We start from the raw sequence: 13,526 nt of genomic DNA, 5'->3' as shown, positions 1-13,526 counted from the left end.
TTTTCCAGAGCCTCTCCCATCCTTTGGAACTCCCTACCACAGCATGTCTGGTCAGCCCCCACCCTGTCTGCCTTTAGGCGATCTTTGAAAACTCACTTCTTCAGGGAAGCCTACCCCACCTCCACCTAAGAACTGTACTTGAATCACCTCCACCAGATCATCCCCGCAGCTATCGCCTTTTGTATCACCTCCCCCTTCCTTTAGATTGTAAGCTCCACGAGCAGGGCTCTCATATTCCTTCTGTACTGAAATGTATTGTAATTGTACTGTCTCCCTTATATTGTAAAGTGCTGCGCAAACTGTTGGCGCTATATAAATCCTGTATAATAATAATATCAGTCTGAACTTTAAATTTATAAAGACTCCTTTTAAAAGCCTATGGAGACCTGGTGATGGTAGATATTTCTCAGTACATGAAAGCTACATCAACCTCCAAAAGTGAGAACAAAGATTCCAGCTCCTGGAGATGAATGGATATAGCTCTATTGTCTGCTTAATACAAACCAAGAGGCACACAGGAAGCTGAACGGGCCCTCTGCACAGAGAAGTATAGAAACATCTGACCACAGCTTTACTCTCTGATTAAATGTGATCAGCTTAACAGCCATGCAAGATGTACAATTACCAATTACTAAGTGAATGCAGGAAGCCTTAGCGGCTGGCAAATTAAACAGGGGTTTTGTTAAACTGAAACACAGATGTGTTCAGGTAGCGCTACTGTGCAAGAATCCGTGTCACTGCAGATTATATGAAGCAAGCGGAGCCCCGCTCAGATCCAGCCACACAAATATCTGCATTTTGTTATTTAATGACACATACAGCATTAAAGTGACTAGAAAGGGAAAATGCAGCAGATAGGTCTTTATTTCAGACACCCCAACACAGATCCCGGGGGAGAACATAACCAGCTGTTTCTAACAAACTGGAGTCTTCTGCTTGCATTGTGTAGTTGAGTCCTAACAGAAGGGCTGGGGTTCTGGTCCTCCAATAGATGGAGACCAGACTGGATTCTCAATAGACCGAAGAAGGAGAAAACACATTACTGAGCATTCATGGCTGAAGATGGAACAAATTCTTCAACACAAATGGAAATGTTTCTTTTGTGTAATCAGCACTTTGGGAGGAGCAGTGTGCATTGTGTGAAGCTCTACACCTTATTAGCATGTGTATGGAGAATGTCTGAAGGAATTTGGGGGTGGGGAGCTGACCTGCAGGTAAATTCAAAGGCCCTATGAGGACATGTATACAGTAGTGCCAAAAGGGAGCATTCATTGTACAGTCCTGACATTCTGCACACATGATACTAAATAGTTCCTTATAAACTAGGATTCAGGATGCAGCGCTGGAGCCCTGAGCTCAGTTCTGTGCAGTACTCTGTAGCTTATATGTTCTCCCCATACATCCGTAGGATTCGTTTCAGTGTTCCAGTGTGTTCTTACAACCCAAAAGGGTATTGAAAGGATAACTGGCTCCTTAGCCCTACTGCATATATGACTATGGTAAAGATAGTAGATTGTAAGCTCCTCAGGTGCACTAAGACAGTTGGCCTATGTGTTCTCTTCTAGTGCTGTGAAATGTTTTTCTTATATACACATGAATAGAGAGAACAATCTACACATTCCTTGTGCTTTGAACGGGCAAATACATAGAGAATTCATGCGCGAGGCACTCCAATCCAGGTACCACATGCTCCCTCTGACAGCAAAACAAATCACTCACAACTAAAGGAGTGTGCCGAATATTAGACATGTTGATTTCCTGTCTCTTGGGATTGAGCCAGCTCCTGGGAACATGGCACGACACCCTCAAATAGAAGGAAATGAGGTGCAGACTCATGACTTTTCACAGCTCTGCTGACTCTGGGAACACAAACAGACTTAGAAGACCTGGGAAGATCAGGGTAAAGGCGACATCAATAGCAACTATACAAATTACACATTGATACGCTAATTTTCAGACCAATTTACTGCAATTAGGTCATGCAGGCAATTGTCTTGTGCAGGTCAGGGCAGAACAAGTAGCCTGAAACCCTTACTACACCAGGGTAGGGTGGAGCCAGTTACTAGTAGTAATGTGAGATATACAACAATATGTAACTGGAGTAATGAAGAATGATTAATACACAAACATATTACTTGGCCTCATCTGTCTACAGCTAATTCATGATAAATGACAGCGACAGAAAACTCTGATTTGAATCAGGAAGGGGGTTAGGGGTCCTAGTTCTTCCTTCCTGACCTACTCACCTATCAGACCAAGACGTCCACCATCCATTGGTACAAACATGATACCAAGAAACAGCAAATTACTAGACAGAGAGAGTTATCAGGAGGTCTGATAGATCAGTATGTGGAAACATCTTCCAATGATATCATATACAGTTGTGTCCAAAATTATTCAACCCCCACTGAAATTGAGTGTTTTGGCCAGTTTGACATTGCTTTTGATCATTCAGTCATCTTGCTTACATTTACATTAAAGAGGCACTTGTAGGTCAGACAAATATAACATAACAGTTATAATGAAATAACCACAAATGTCTTTTCTGTGCTCACAGCATTATCAGTTTTATTCAACCCCCAAGTGACATTCAATCTTAGTACTTAGTACAGCATCCTTTTACAGTTATAACAGCTTTTAAACGTGAAGCATAGCTTGACACAAGTGTCTTGCAGCGATCTACGGGTATCTTCGCCCATTCTTCATGGGCAAAGGCCTCCAGTTCAGTCACATTCTTAGGCTTGCGCACTGCAACTGCTTTCTTTAAGTCCCACCAGAGGTTCTCAATCGGATTTAAGTCTGGTGACTGCGATGGCCACTCCAAAATGTTCCAGCCTTTCCTCTGCAACCATGCTCTAGTGGACTTGGAGGTATGCTTGGGATCATTGTCCTGTTGAAAGGTCCAACGTCTCCCAAGCCTCAGGTGTGTGACGGACTGCATCACGTTTCCATCCAATATCTCCTGGTACTGAAGAGAATTCATGGTACCTTGCACACGCTGAAGCTTCCCTGTACCTGCAGAAGCAAAACAGCCCCAAAGCATGATTGACCCTCCACCATGCTTCACAGTAGGCAAGGTGTTCTTTTCATCATAGGCCTTGTTCTTCCTCCTCCAAACATAGCGTTGATCCATGGGCCCAAACAGTTCTAATTTTGTTTCATCAGTCCACAGAACACTATCCCACAACTTTTGTGGTTTGTCCACATGGCTTTTGGCATACTGCAGTCGACTCTTCTTATTCTTTGGAGACAGCAAGGGGGTACGCCTGGGAGTTCTGGCACGGAGGCCTTCATTACGCAGTGTGCGTCTTATTGTCTGGGCTGAAACTTCTGTACCCACATCTGACAAATCTTTTCTCAGTTCCTCAGCAGTCACACGGGGACTTCTCTCCACTCTACGCTTCAGGTAGCGCACAGCAGTCGAAGTCAGCATCTTCTTTCTGCCACGACCAGGTAGCGTTTCAACAGTGCCCTTTGCCTTGAATTTGCGAATGATGCTTCCTAAGGTGTCTCTTGGTATGTTTAACATCTTTGCAATCTTCTTATAGCCATTGCCCTTCCTGTGAAGAGAAATCACCTCTTCTCTTGTCTTCCTGGACCATTCTCTTGCCTTCACCATGTTTGTAACCACACCAGTAAATGTCTAGAAGGAGCTGAGTATCACAGTCATTTTAAAGCTGCCTAATTGGTGCTTATTATGCTTGATTGCTGCTCGGTGACATCCACAGGTGTTTTCAATACCTGATGGAAAGCACCTGTATGAACCTCTGTTCTTCAGAGTGGTAGTCTTTAAGGGGTTGAATAATTGTGGCAATGAAGAAACCACATAAGAACCATTTACTACTGTATTACATAAACAATTGATGTCATTTTAGTTGCATTTGGGTAGTTACAACGTCCTTGTAGGATTTGATTCTGAATACAATTCCAAATGTACACTATAGTCCCTAAACCCCTTTACAGCATTGGGGGTTGAATAATTTTGGACACAACTGTATTACATACAACATCTTCTAACATTACCACACTGGAGATCAGGGATTACAATCAGATTGGGAACTGATTCTTAAAAGAAAAGTATGGGTTTCAGAAAAAATTAAAAACAAAAAAAACATTATATTCACCGTCCTAGGTGGATGTAGCATCAATCTGATGCTGCATCTGTGCCCCGCTGGTTCTGCACGGAGAACTGAGCTATTGATTGCTCAGTTGTCCTCCTCCGCTCTGAGCAGAGAACTGTGACTGTTAAGCCCCGTACACATGATGAGAATATCGGAGGTTTTTTTTTTTTTTTTTTTTTTTTGCATGCTAGTCTCATATCAAAAGTGAAGAGGTTACTAAAGTTACAAAAATTCTTGCATGACAGAATAAAAATGTGAAAGTGATGTAATGTATTGTATTCTATTTGTATTGTGTTTCGGATGAAAACTGTACTGATTGAATGAAAATTGTACGATCTGGTTTCATCCGAGAAAAATTTTCATGCTTCTCTTCGAATAATGTTGGATGAAAACCGTGTACTAACAATCAGATTATCGTACGATCGCGTCGAAAGCGGTATTCTTTGTAAGATTTTCTGATCGTGTGTACTAGTCTCTGGCTCTCTGCTCTGCCCCTCCAGGGCTCACTGGATTGCTGGGCTGAGGAGGGGGTGGGAGCGGCTGGCTCAAGCTCTCGGTGGATCGCTCAGAGGCTGATCCAGGTGCCAGTTCAGGCTTCTGGGTGGATCCCAACCATAGGATCAGGATCTTTTTAGAGCCTGGACTGGCTCTGTGACATCAGCCAACAGCAAGCTTTAGCCCACCGTTGGCTGAAAGAGGATCACAGGAGTGCAGAATAAACTGTATTCCTGTGATCCATAGGAGAAGTACAGCCAAATAAAATCTTGGCTATGCTTCTTCTTTAAAACTTGGTATAAACTGGCCGAAAATCAGTCTGTTCAGCAGGAACTGGTTGACTTTCAGTCAGTTTGTACAGCTGTCTGTCTGACAAAATCCAATCTAACAACCAACTTTGGTGGAAGGGACATGCTGGAAAACAAGCATTTGATCAGTACTTGAGGCCAATGGCTGCAAGCATTGATTGGTGTATTCTGGTGTGGTGGGAGTTCCTCTGTCAGAATACAATGACACAGCAGGGGGAGCTTTCCACACCAACATTGCTTGTATTAGTAAGGCTATCTGCCAGTTTTGCAGCGTGTACCAGACTTAAGACACACGGAAACCTCAGGTATCCAGACATTTCTGAAAGAAGAATACTTCTTGTCCACTGTAGCAACAAATCAGTTTCTCCCACAATGTACTGGAGACGAAAAGGAGGATGTGATTGTTGTGGTCAGGCCCCTCCATAGATTATGCCTAGAACAATTTGTGTTAAGGTTTCACACACATCCTGAAATGATATTATTAGGATATTTTACATGTATCAGACAGGGAGGAAATGTTTCCTGAGATGATAAAATAGAAAGGACAGTGAGCAGGAATACTTTATAAAGCTCCAATCAGAGTGACTCAGAGCGGTCTTCACTGAAGAGGCACAGATATGGAGCTTTGCCCTCGCCCCCATCACACGTAAAATGGGAAATAATGAGATCTTACCAGGATGACTCATATCGGTGCTTTATTCTGAGAGCTCCATGACTGGACCACTACGTTCTGCACGGTACTTTCTAGAATTACAGCAGTATGTGTGTGAGCGTGTGAATGTCAGTATGCTGACAGCAATGCCACATTGGCCTATGTGCACAAAGGGGTCAGTATCTGCCAAACAGCTCCTCGAACAACAGAAGCAATGGCAGCACCCTGCTCGATAAACATGACAACATAACATGCAATCTGTTTGTGATAAAAGCACTTCCAAGAGGTATACACACTGGTATCCAACCTACATCTTCCTCTGATAACTGCACAAGTACTGGAATCATTGTTTGAATCCAACTGGTTACTATTATAGGTCCACTTTAAAGCAGAACTTAAAAAAAGTAAATATCCTCAGCCCCACAGCAAGGGATAAATTCATTTGGGTTTAGGGGGACAAGAAAAGCAGTTTTACTTACCTGATCTTCCGCTCCCATAGGCTCCTCCACGCTGTAAGCCCAGTCCTTGCAGCTTCTTCTCCCCCAAGCCCTGGTGGTTACAGGTCCTCCGATGTCAAGAACAACGCAGGGTCTATAGACTGGATATGACATGAGGACGCAGAGGAACGGTCCACCACTGGAGCATAGGGGAGTAGAGGAGAATGGCAGCTGTCGGGGGAGCAGAAGATAGGTTCAGTAAAACTGCTTTTCCCATCCCCAATACCTAAATGAGAATTTAACCCTTGCAGTTTGGGGGGGGGCAGCCTCATTGCAAGGGAGGATTTTTATTTTCCCTGAAGTTGGGCTTTAAAGATGTCCATACACACAAGGTTGCTGATAGGATGTAACAGACCTGGCCCACTGGGTCAGAAGCAGGGCTGGGTTCGGCTTAGGGACAGGATTGAGCCCTTATGTAGATGAGGTGTAGAAGTGGAAGTCCTGTTCCCATCCTATTGATGAAAGGAGGACTTCTGTGAGGAGAGACAGCATGGTATCTGATGAGGGGTTCATATCCCAGCAAAGGTTTCTCAGTATGGAATGTTGCTAGTAACTCTCTACCTGCTGTGTTTAGTGCACAAAGGTGAGTTCAGTCGCCCATTGCCCCGCCCCATGCTTTTTTTTTCTTTAACACTGTCCCCAGCCCTTTGTTCACATACATCTGTTAACCTGAAATGTCTCTTCTCTCTATCTTAGATTAGATAGACTAGTATTGATATGTCTAAAAGTCTCATCTTTTTAATAAATGGCAGCCATCATATTTAGAACTTGGCAGATGTTGATTTGGATAAAGGTATACAACAATATCTCTCCCTTATGATATCTGCCAGGGATCGGTTTATACAACTTAAATTCCTGCATCAGGTGTATTACATCCCACAGAAACTTTCTACTACACACCAGAATATGCCACAGATGTCAATATGAGATAGTTACTTTCAAGTATGTAGTTTGGATGTGACCACACATCCAGACCATTTGGCGAGAAGTAATGACAAATATTACTACAATGGGGGTAATTAACTTTACTGTGAACTTTTACCATGGTCTCTGGCATTATGGTTTGGGGAATTTGCTTGCACGGATTTCTCTGTTTTTTTTATTACCACAAAGGGGGGGACTGACACTGGAAGCAGACCTTCTAATATGGCTTCAAGGAATATGAAACAATATAGATGTAGCAGTACCCCCTTAGGATTTGCTGAGTTTTGGGTTCCTTTAAAGCTCTACACAGTCAGGCAACACAAATTTTCTTCCACACTTTGAACACTGGAGTCAGCAAACAGTCCTTGAGCTTGATTTAGTTTTCAATAAGGGGTTAACAACTTGGATGGGGTCTAAGGGTATACGGGATGCCCAAGGGAAACTGTAAAGTTGGGGACAACTTACAGCAACTATGTACATAAATGTGGACAAAAATAGTCTTTCCTTTGAGAACCCAAAAGGCTCTCTGGTGTACCTCTTCAGACTTTAGATTAATCCTCCTCTTCAACCAGCTGCCTGAAGGTAGTCCCTGGGCAAGGGGGCCCAGAAACTGCCAGGTTAGCACAGCAGCCCACGGATGAGAAGCTAGCTGGGTTTTCCACCTGACTGCGCTCTCCCCTTATCTGGCCCAGGGGGTGTAGGATTTTTCACTCTGTCTCTAATGCAAGCTTAGTGGGTTGGTGGCTTCCTTCAGGCCTGACGCTGGGCTGGCTCCTTCCCTACTCCACAGGCTGTCCTCTCTCAGGAGACGTTGAAGCAGAGAGATCCTGCTGCCAGTAGGTGGGCCCCTTCCCTGGGCCCCTTTCCTGGCTCCATACTCCAAACTTCACTCCATCTTCCACCCGACACTCTTGTGAATCTGCACCGGCTCTGCCACTTTTGAGGGTTGCCCTAGACACCATGCCCAGCATCCTGCCAGGGGATTGGTCAAGGCCCACATCTCGGCCTTCTCCCCTCCTCCACCCCTCTTCCACAAAGTTCTCTAAGTTTCTGGAAGGGTGGGAGGGCTCCAGAAGCCCTGGCCTGTTAGAGCCTCCCAGCCTGTCCTGAGGTGAACTCCTGTCTCACTCACAGACTGACGAATCCCCAGGCTGCTACTCAGCCTCTGCATAAAAAGAAAAAAAAAAACAAAAAAACAGGCTATCTTACTAACCTGAAGGGCGTTACATAGATATGACCCATCATCGAAAGCTTTTTATTTTATGGCAGATGGGCATTTCTCCTTAAATGGAAACTGTCTACTCAGCCCACATTTCATATGCGGAGAACTGCTATTAGCACAGCTCTGCTACTCTATAAAACATACCTACTTGGGACATAACTGTCCCCAAAAATTGACAAAATCTTGGCTGCATGGATTGAAGGAGGGGATTCACATTATTGGCTCAGTCTACAACTACTGTTGGCAGTGCAAGTTAGTTTTATATGGTCTTTAGTTCAGTAACTGCAGTTCCACCTTCAAGAACTTATGCAGGCCATAGACAGTTAGATTTTTTGTCCGAAAGAATAATTGGCCGATTTTCGCACTGTTAGTCGGCAATGGCATCAGCTGATTTTCATGGTTTCTCCTCATTTCTTTTATAGGTCATGCTGGAAAATTTGTGAAATTTTCCGATCTTTGCCGATTTTCACAATCATTGGTGGCTACAGAACGACCAATGTATCGTTTTTCGGACGAAAAATCATCCGATAAACGAACCGTCTATGGCCTGCATAAGTAACAGTACTAGTACAAAAATCCAAGCCTTACCCCACCTGATCCTAGAACTACACGCTATACAGTATGCTTGTTGCTGCCTATATACACAGATAATAGACTATATAAATGCAAAATAAGCTTTTATGAGTTGTTTGCAGATGTCACAATGGATTTCTAGCTATTACCTTTCTTCCTCACCCTGTTCCCATTTTGCTCTTGAATATCTGCATATTCTATATTCTGCTAAAATGGAACTACAGTAATGTGTTTTGGACCTGTTCAATGTAAGCGCCAAACTTATGTATTATAAATTTTGAAACAGTTCAAGAAACTATCTGTTGCTTCAATTCATATTTTGTACATTTGTTAAATAGCAAGTGGCTAGACCACAAGATAATGAACAAACATATATATTTTTTATGAATCAGCTTTAAAGTAATATTGCAGCTTTTTTACGGCAACTAATTACTGCATTTATGGTATTTACTTGTATTTAGCTGTAGTGAACTGACACTAAATAACGCATGAAATATTTTGTATGAAACACAAAGATCACATGCGATAAACATTCGTGAATTGATCCCCGTTTCATGTTCTTGGAAAAATGTTTTTTCTTTTATCCAATTAAAATTTTAGGGTTTTTTTGGCAATCAGAATGTGCAAGTGTTTAATAATTTTTAGCTAGTTTGTGAGATGTTCAATAGATGACGGATTATAAACACATGTGGAAACAATCACACAAAGTAGGTGTGTGAGAACATTGCAAGGAATGAAAATGTAAGCATAGGAACAAACTCAGCGTGATAGAATTTTATTTTTGCAGGGTGGAGCTGTGTTCTGCACAGACAGGTCACCTGTGGAATTAAGAGTACTGCACTTTTCCCTGGGTGGGTGACACATAACATTTCACTGTTCAGTCGCAAGACTTTTTATTAGAAGCAGTGAATCTGCCCAGTCACTTCAGAGCAAGCAAAGACGATTCACCTATCACTGACCCTATTACAATAATTTCAGATCTGATTGGCTGTTCTAGGTCACTGCATTTTGTGCTGCCTTATTATAAAACACCCAACGGTTTAAAACAGTATACAGAGAAAGAAGAAAATGGCGGGAGATGAGGAATTGGTGACAGCAGCTGCACAATTATCCCGAAAATACGAGGCTGCTGATTCATCTGTGAATGCAGTGCAGCCCATCGTACGAGACACCCACCTCCAGACCTGGTACCACTCCAGCACCATGGAGCCTGTTACTATGACAATGTCAGTATGTAGGTAAGTATGTGTGTGGGTTCAGTTAACCCAAACGACACAGCGCTACAAGAGTACAATGTGGGCAACAGCCAGCAGACCTAGGTACTCTACAGCAATGCAACTCCAATGAAGGATATCCACCTCTCACAAATCAGAGCTCAACACTCATAACGGCAGCAAGGCAGCTGAGCAATACATTCTAATAGTGGAGTTGTATGGAGATATACACATAATGTATAGCTGTGATTCTAATTACAGAGCAGAGGGAAAAAAATCACTGTGTCAGACGTGAGATATTATAGTACGACGTCATCTTCATCCCACGCAAAAATCAGGAAAGCACCCGCCGTGCGGATAGATACGGAGGAGGGTTGGAGATGGAACCATACAGAAGGAGATATATATATATATATATATATATATATATACACACATACACATATACATACACACACACACACACAGTGAAGGAAATAAGTATTTGATCCCCTGCTGATTTTGAATGTTTGCCCACTCACAAAGAAATGATCAGTCTAAAAATTGAATGGTAGGTGTATTGTAATACTGAGAGACAGAATAGCAAAAAAAAAATTCAAAAGAAATGCATGTCTAACAAATTATGCACTGATTTGCATGTTCATGAGGGAAATAAGTATTTGATCCCCTTCACAAAACATGACTTAGTACTTGGTGGCAAATCCCTTGTTGGCAATCACAGAGGTCAGACGTTTCCTGTAGTTGGCCACCAGGTTTGCACACATCTCAGGAGGGATTTTGGCCTACTCCTCTTGGCAGATCCTCTCCAAGTCATTAAGGTTTGGTGGCTGACGTTTGGCAACTCGAACTTTCAGCTCCCTCCACAGATTTTCAATCGGATTAAGGTCTGGAGACTGGCTAGGCCACTGCAAGACCTTAATGTGCTTCTTCTTGAGCCACTCTTTTGTTGTCTTGGCTATGTGTTTTGGGTCATTGTCATGCTGAAGAAGGTTCTCACCCAAGATTTGACGGTACATTGCCCTGTCCATCGTCCCTTTGATGCTGTGCAGTTGTCCTGTCCCCTTAGCAGAAAAACACCCCCAAAGCAGAATGTTTCCACCACCATGTTTAACAGTTGGCATGGTGTTCTTGGGGTCATAGGCAGCATTCCTCCTCCTCCTCCAGACACGGCGAGTTGAGTTGATGCCAAAGAGCTTGATTTTGGTCTCATCTGACCACAACACTTTCAACCAGTCCTCCTCTGCACCATTCAGATGTTCAGTGGCAAACTTCAGATGGGCCTGGACATGTGCTTTCTTGAGCAGAGGGACCTTGCGGGCACTGCAGGATTTCAATCCTTGTCGGTGTAGTGTGTTACCAATTGTTCTCTTGGTGACTGTGGTCCCAGCTGCCTGGAGATCATTGACAAGATCCTCAAGTGTAGTTCTGGGATGATGCCTCACTGTTCTCAAGATCACTCACACTCCACAAGGTGAGATCTTGCATGGTGCACCAGACCTAGGGAGGCTGTCAGTTGTTTTTTGTTTCTTCCATTTGCGAATGATTGCACCAACTGTTGTCACCTTCTCACCAAGCTGCTTGGCAATAGTTTGGTAGCCCAGTCCAGCCTTGTGTAGGACTACAATCTTGTCCCTGACATCCTTGGACAGCTCTTTGCCACGGTGGAGAGTTTGGAATCTGATTGCTTGATTGCTCCTGTGGACAGGTGTCTTTTATACAGGTAACAAAATGAGATTAGCAGCACTGCTTTTAAGAGACTGTTTCTAATCTCAGCTTGTTACCTGTATGAAAAACACCTGGTAGCCAGACATCCTGCTGAATGTTAGGGGATCAAATACTTATTTCCCTCATGAACATGCAAATCAGTGCATCATTTGTTAGACATGCATTTCTGCAGAATTTTTTGTTGCTATTCTGTCTCTCGGTGTTACAATACACTTACCATTTGATTTTTAGACTGATCATTTATTTGTGAGTGGGCAAACATTCAAAATCAGCAGGGGATCAAATACTTATTCCCTTCACTGTATATATATATCCTTGCACAAAAGGAGCAGATACCGGTTCTGCTGATGGGGTAAGGACCTTTTACGGCCCTGTCCAGCTCTCCTAGAGTAACTGCCTGTCTCCTGGAATCTCCTCCATGCTCTTGAGACTGTGCTGGGAGACATAGCAAACCTGGCAATGGCACATATTGATGTTCCATCCTGGAGAATTTGGACTGCCTGTGCAATCTCTGTAGGGTCCAGGTATCACCTCATGCTACCAGTAGTGACACAGACCTTGGCCAAATGCAAAAAAAGTGAAAACCAGTAGAAACGATGAGCACGGCAAAAAAAATGTTAGTGGCCTTCACCTGTAATACCATTCCTGTTTTGGGGGTTTCATTGTTGCTCATCTAGTGCACTTGTTAATTTCATTAACACCAAAGCAGCTGAAACTGATTAACAACCCCCTCTGCTACTTAACAGACTGGATCAATAATCCAGGAGTTTAATTGACTTGATGCTATACTCTGATTTAGGGCCAGTTCATACTACATGCTTTTCAGTTGTTTTTTTTCTGCATCCAAAATGCACAGAAAGTAGGTTATATGGTTGTCAATGTCATAGTTCAGATCAGTGCTTGCAGTTCCAGTGTGTTCCAGTTGCAAAAAAAAAAAATGTAGAACATGCTGCATTTTTTTCTGCACAGAACTGTATTGGAAACCGGAAAAGAACGCACCAAAAATGTACTGGAACACACATGCCCCTATTTAAATTGAATAAAAAGATGGGAAAAAATGAACTGGAATGTATAAAAAAATGCACTGGATCGCATCAAAAACGCGCATGCAAAGACGCATCCCCTTACGCATCTGGACTTAGTTTCTATAGTGTGAACCGGCCCTAAGGGCTAGTTCACACTAGATGCAGTTCAGAGCACTTTTTTTCTGCATCAAAAATACATGCACAGTGTTTTCCATGTATTCCAATGGCTCTGGTTCACACTAGTACAGTCAGTTCCAGTCAGTTTCTGGTGCAGGAAAAAAAAGTAGAACATGCTGCATTTTTTCTGCGAGGAACCATACTGGAATGTAGCAAACTGCTAAATACTTTATTTGTTTGAGCAGTGTATATATATTTATACAACATGTATTTATTTGTAAAACATCAGTCTGAGCTTGTGGCACCAAAAGGAATTTATTCATCACATATACTCATGCAGGTAAAAAACGTACAGTTTCAGACAGTTGCTCTTCTTTAAGCCACATCATGTCCATGACTAACAGAATACCACTAACTAGTTAATTATTTAAATACTGTAAATTATATGAAAGGGTAAGCAATGAGCTCTAATCCGCATCAAAACCAAATGAATACACAAGTGAAAGGTAATGTCATAATCACCAAAAGCTAATAGCCATTCTTCATTCATAATAAAGGATAATAGAAGTAAAGCACATGAATACACCTTGAACCTACGTTCACACCAATGCAACTCGCCTAGGATTTGACAGTGTCAAATCGCACGACAAGTC

General features: G+C 42.7%; 1 protein-coding gene across 3 annotated transcripts in view; it reads right to left on the bottom strand.

Moving 5' to 3' along the window:
- The window catches only part of ARHGAP32 (Rho GTPase activating protein 32), a 291,658-nt gene that overhangs the window by 176,629 nt on the left and 101,503 nt on the right, over nucleotides 1–13,526 (bottom strand). Inside the window, exon 1 of one of the 3 annotated variants that reach the window (XM_089652092.1) lies at nucleotides 6,056–6,073. The exons of the other annotated variants lie outside the window; for them this stretch is intronic. The gene's annotated coding sequence lies outside the window, so the exon portion shown is untranslated. Of the gene's footprint in view, nucleotides 1–6,055; nucleotides 6,074–13,526 lie in introns of those variants that run through there. 3 annotated transcript variants of the gene reach the window in all.

The sequence above is a fragment of the Staurois parvus genome, unplaced genomic scaffold (genome assembly GCF_062004578.1).
Source record: "Staurois parvus isolate SC_StPar_1 unplaced genomic scaffold, SC_StPar_1.0 ptg000671l, whole genome shotgun sequence".
In the NCBI taxonomy this organism is placed as follows: domain Eukaryota; kingdom Metazoa; phylum Chordata; class Amphibia; order Anura; family Ranidae; genus Staurois; species Staurois parvus.
The sequence above is the reverse complement of the archived record's forward strand: the minus strand, read 5'-3'. Positions and strand labels throughout refer to the sequence as shown.